A 6,409-nucleotide genomic window follows, 5' to 3' on the forward strand; every position below is an offset into this window, starting at 1 on the left:
TGAGTGAGTTAAGATTTTAAACCGCGTCGGCAATATTACAGACACATAGCCATGAAAACAAGTTCTTCTCTTAAAACGTGTTGACAAAGGGCAATTAGATAGTTGGGTTTCAGAATATAACCACCCTGATGGAAATTAAGACAGAAAGATAGTCAATAGATTCACTCACGTACATACGGGATCTTCAGAACAACAGGACGAGGTAGTGTGCGTTTTGTTATGGAAACAATAAACATGTACTAGAAAACAAGTACAAGTTACGCGGTCCTGGACATAGAGTCCATCCTGTGACACCACCCGGGGTAGGCAAAATTGATTCAATGTTTACAGCTAAAATACCACATTACAGTCTATGAAGAACCATGTTGCGGTATCTGTCTATGGGGGTCTTAATATTCGTTTCAGCGCTCGTTTGCATGAATGCCATCGCGAGACGCTATCATACAGGCAACGCGTCACCTCTACCATCTGCCACATTTGGGATGTTTTCGACACTGAGTAGACAGGGAGTGGGTTGCCCCCATCCATAACAGCCCGAACCAAAATCAGTAGTGAGGAAAAAAGAAGAAGTAAAAATACGAAACCGCCAAGATGGGGTGGGATCAGTCTGGGCGCTCATGTTCTGTCTGATATGTAAGTTCCAGCACGCCTATCCAGGCGAAAAAGTTTTTAATTAAAAATATTAACATTTTTTAGACCGTATAGCAAACATAATGAACTGATTATTATTCAAGATTGCTCGCGTCACTTATGACAGCTACGGTTACATGTGGCCCACTTTCAAATGAACATACAGTCACTGTTCTCATATAACCACCCACGGTGATACAAATATTGGCCAAGTCGTCGACCGACATAACACGACGGTATTTGGTCTCGGATGACTGGAGAACTACGGTGAATCAGTCAACCCTATATGACTATCGCGACCTTTGAGACAAACGTGTCTCAGCAGTCCAAAACAACGATTGCAAAGCTTACACCGTGTTCTCGCGCCGACAGGACAAGTAGGCCTGTTATAATATCCTGGAATGACCGCGGGCCTGTACATAAACCACCGTCTTATGTCTGGTTCCGCGTGCAGTCAGTCATGGCTGATGAGGTGACAATGCCGGGATTAACTACAGACGATAAGTGGATATGACATTCTTTATCAAATTATTACATATACACACTACATAAAAAATATGATATTGATTAATGTTTTATGCTGAATTAATTCAATGGAAATTGAACTGGGATTATTAACATGTTAATATCTATGTAATTACGTAAATTAGTGATAAAGACTTAATGTCATGACATTAACTTTGTGTGCTTCGGGCTGAAGCCTCCTCTTTACTCACACGTGTGTTGTTGTTGTGATAGTGAGTGAGTGAGTTTAGATAGATTAAAATTAAGATGTACGTATGGTGCTTAATTATATAATCAGGTGTCATTCGATAACTAATCAACGGAAAGGTGAAAGAAAATTATGTACACGTAGCTGAAGAAGATTTCCAAGATGTTTGCACAATATCAAAATAAAATGACTACTACTCAATTTATGAAAATTATTCTTGCAAGAGTTAATTAACATGTAAATCTATGGAAATTTTACTAATGATGACTCGCTTATGGCCAAGTACTGTATGCATGTAACATGTAATATATAGGGTTCAGTGGATAACAAGCGGCAAAGTGCACTTGTTTTCCATGCAACCCAACTACTTACAACACAGCAAATAGTACTTGCTTACTGTCAACGCTGTTGCATGGTATAGTTGTACATCTGTATACTTATTGTCATGCAGTTGTTGTTCGGTTAACTAAGTGAATTAATTGTAATTATAATTTAGCAGTACCACTAAGGTTATCTGACACGGTTCCAATTTGGCGTCTCTCGAGTCAGAGTCTTTAGTCAATCTACGTAAACTCACTAATCCATGTCTGTTGTGGCGAATGTACTACACCTTACGTGTAACGTAACGCATGAAGTGTAAACGGATAATATGATTATTATTATAAAGGCATAACTTGCCCTGAATTTATAAGAGTTTACACCTGAAGAGGCATATCTCATTTGGTGCTAACAGTGCTATGTCGTCAGCATAAAACAAAATTGATAACATTTCATCATCAAGAGGTATACCACAGTCCATGTCTCTTATTTCGGCTGCTAAGTCGTTTATGTAAATGGAAAAGAGAGTTGGAGACATTCTACAACCTTGTTTAACACCTTTTGTGACATTGAAGGAGTCAGTTATGTAGTCATTTACACGTACCGCACACGTCTCATCTTGGTACATGGCTTGAACGGCATTATACATCTCAGTAGTAGTAGTAGTAGTAGTAGTAGTAGTAGTAGTAGTAGTAGTAGTAGTAGTAGTAGTAAAATGTTTATTAAAGTGTCACACGCACAACATTTACAGTAAAATACAGAATCACATAAAACAGTTTAAAGGAAGTGCGTCCAGCCATACATGGGCTTACGAGACACTATAAATATATTATAAGTACATTAATGGTACACACATGATAGAATATAATATGGGAGATAGAAATTTAGGCAGATTGTAGATAAGACACACTGATAACAACAACAGACTCCTCGATGAAACAACAAAAGAGAAAGAAAAAGAATAACAGGAGATTCTTAAAATAATCATGATAAATTAAGTCCAAAAATGAAAATGCATAAATTAGATATACATTGTATATATAAAATTAACATTATTCCGCCATTGCCGTCTTTTAAACATTTTATAAAGTGCATTTGCTAATTCTTTTTGTAAAACATCGGAATTCATTATATTAAACAATTTATCTTCATCACAAAGGTGATTAAAATTACCGTTGCTTTCTGCAGCTGCCTTAAAAAGGTTAAATCTAATGTCTTTATAAAAAGTACATTGGATCAAAAAGTGAAACTCATCTTCAATAAAATATGTACAATCATTTTTACAATATTTACATAGCCTTTCTTCAAGTGGTATAGAAGGCTTGGTATATCTACCCGTTTCAACATACAATGGTAAAATTCCACACCTAAACTTAGCTAAAATACGACGATGGTCTCGAAAGATAACATTTTTTACATAAAATTCTACAGCATGGGAGACCTTAAACTTTCTGTAAGTTCGTAGCTTATTCTCATTAACATTACCGTCATCATCCCAGAGCTTAGCGTGCCATTTTAATACGTCCTCATGCATTAAAACTTCTTTAAAATATTTTACACAAGATTTAGTTTCCCAATTATTATTTAACAAATGGGCACAGTTATATTGTCGAACGATATTCATTAACTTGTTATCCCAAGAGGAAGGAATCCCATTTGCCCATCGATGAATTACATATGGCAGCTGATGTTGCTGCAAAGATTTCAATCTTAATAAATATCTGAAACCCTCTACCTTTTGTCTTACAGACACTGAAAACCATCCCATGTCCCCTCTAAGTGCAATAACAGGCGCATTCTTACTTACACCAAGAAACATTCTACATGCTCTATTTTGTACAACTTCTACTTCCCTGTAATTGTTCATACCCCATAAGCTAGAACCATAATATAAAACCGGTTCAACCAAAGATTCATACAATTTGGTAAAAACTTCATATGACATGCCACCAGCACAAATAAATATAGTATACAGAGCAGATAATGCTCTACTAGCCGCTTTACAGAGCTCTTTAACAGTTTTATGCATATCCATATGTTCGTTTAAACACAAGCCAAGATAACGGTAAACACTGTCATACATGACAGGGTTATTATCACAGGAAAATTCATAACAAGATCGGGAGACAGATTTGTTTCTAAAATGTACAACTTTTGTTTTATCATTATTAATACTAATACGGCATTTAAAACACCAATTGCTAACTGTATCCATCATTTTCTGGAGGCATATCTCATTTGGTGCTAACAGTGCTATGTCGTCAGCATATAACAGAATTGATAGCATTTCATCATCAAGAGGTATACCACAGTCCATGTCTCTTATTTCGGCTGCTAAGTCGTTTATGTAAATGGAAAAGAGGGTTGGAGACAGTCTACAGCCTTGTTTCACACCTTTTGTGACATTGAAGGAGTCAGTTATGTAATCATTTACACGTACCGCACACGTCACATCTTGGTACATGGCTACTATTGAACGGCATTAACCCATCTTTGATATGGCTAAATAGTCGCATACATGATCTATTATGTACATGTTTACAAAAGTATGCCATTGCCTTTGAAGATTGCTCACGTGTCACAGCAACCGAGGACATATCGGTAGCACAGGACGAACACTTCGTTAACCCGTTTGCCTTGCCATTGATTACCCGGCCCTGTTGCTAACTCCAGTGACCGATGTCTGTGCCCCCATCATACACATCCGTGGTTGTGGACAATGGCAACACGTTCATCAGGAACCTGCATCTAAAGTACACGCTATTGTTATCACAAATACATTGATAACAGGTCAGGTGCGTGGATATTTTTATAGTCACAGAACAATACCTCAAGGTCTTTGGGTGGCTCTTAGGATTGATACACGCGAATAATCAAACCTATGAATGTCATGTTCTCTAGCTATAACGAGGAATACGACGAGGAACATATCCAGAAACGTCGGGTTCCTCACAATACAAAGGTTTACTTCCATACATTTGATACTTTAACACATGGACGGGCTTCGAGAACACATTTCAAAGTGAACTGATATTCTAAACTGGACAGGATATTGATCTTTATGACAAGATATAAATTTGAACAAAAATTCATTCATTCATTCATTCATTCATTCATTCATTCATTCATTCATTCATTCATTCATTCATTCATTCATTCATTCATTCTACACTGGACATATAACTGTTTGGCGAAGACATCAACAACACATCAAGATCGTTTAATGGCTCTAAGAAGTGATACACACGAAGCAGCATTTCTGTATTATCAGAAATACGACTATAACTATTTTAAGAGGGCTGTGCCACATTAAAGCTTGTTCATCTGATGCTGTGCACTCAGGCAATCACAGTCAACGGTTTCTACGCTCTTGTTTATAAAAGCACACGCGCACACGTGTGCTCTCAGACTAATTACGTTAATATATATTGCGTATCCCGCCAGCAAGCCCGTGCCCAGGGACCCTTGCATGGGCGACTGAACAGGTCAGTTGACCTCAACAGCCAGTTGCTACAGCAACAGAAGTTATCGTCAACAGCCTTCTTGCTGCATGCTTGAACGCTTTCACAACATGAGCAGAGAACCCAGCGTGTAATCTGCTGATCACTTGCTGCCTAAGCATGTTGTATAAAAGAAACTTGGAGGCACACATGGAACTAATCAAACCAGAGCCGTTTTGTGACAGGATACAACAGGAATAACATCAACGACAACATGGTGTATCGTGAATTACAACCCAATACAGGCAATGTGTAGACATGCACAAGTTGGATACAATCGTATCAAAATACATACCTATTTCTTCCGAAGTTCACACCGAGAAACCATCCAGTGAATGTTGCAGGAAGAAGCCGTGACTAAAGTACATATACTCGTCCCAGTTAGAGCTCGATTCCTATGTGGAAACTATGTCAGCGTAAGGCTCATTCTACGCCGAGAGCTGAATGGTTGTGACTGGGCTCCCCGGGAAGCTTTAGATGCATGCAGGGGAGGGGCTTGTGGGGAGGAAGTGGATTCTTTCGGTCCGTTTGTATATGAAATGTGCACGTGGGCATATTTTAATGTTGCAGCTGATTATGCCACTTGTACGATGGTCAAATATTTATGAACGTTGGCTGCAAACAACTGCGCCCTGCCCCAACCATTCGGGTAAATATATGTCACAAAACCCTTTTCACTTCAATGAGGAAAACACTTTTTTCCTGATCTGTGGCGTAAAGTGTAGTCTCTGAAATGAACATATTTTACTGGAAAAAAACGTTTCTAAATTGGATTCATAATATAAAATAAAAAGGAGCCTATGGACTTTCTACATTTTTAGTAACAGCCGTAATCTAGACTTGCCTCGCAATACAGACTTCATGGGCTTTCATGGATATATTTGTTTGGGGATAGATTAACCGAAAGCTGCAATCCTTTGTAATAGGGCAAGCTTCTGCATAAGGATATAAACCTCTGTTAGTATTGTCCAGGACGCTACACCATATATATTTGATTACAATGATTTGGAAGATTTATTATGTATTGGCGATAACCGTTAGCGATAAAATTCCTGGAAACTAGAAGGGTAGTGCCCGTAAGAGGCGATTGATCCACAACGAAACTAAACACCGATAATTGGCATCTTAGATTAGATTGAAGAAAACATGTCGGGAACATATATTCTATAACTGTTAGTTTATCCCCCTCCTTACTCAATATATGGAACTTAAATCCAACCCATGATTAAATTTAAAACTTAAAGGAAAC

The 6,409-nt window shown here is 38.0% G+C and overlaps 1 protein-coding gene across 2 annotated transcripts in view; it reads right to left on the bottom strand.

Moving 5' to 3' along the window:
* LOC124288759 (solute carrier family 22 member 15-like) overlaps positions 1-5,593 on the bottom strand; it is a 36,625-nt gene extending 31,032 nt beyond the window's left edge. For both annotated transcript variants that reach the window (XM_046725291.1, XM_046725290.1), the window contains exon 1: positions 5,456-5,593. The gene's annotated coding sequence lies outside the window, so the exon portion shown is untranslated. The remainder of the gene's footprint in view (positions 1-5,455) is intronic.
* Between the last annotated feature and the right edge of the window lie 816 nt (positions 5,594-6,409).

This window comes from Haliotis rubra, unplaced genomic scaffold (assembly GCF_003918875.1).
Source record: "Haliotis rubra isolate DU_JTF1 unplaced genomic scaffold, ASM391887v1 Scf423, whole genome shotgun sequence".
Classification (NCBI taxonomy): Eukaryota; Metazoa; Mollusca; class Gastropoda; order Lepetellida; family Haliotidae; genus Haliotis; species Haliotis rubra.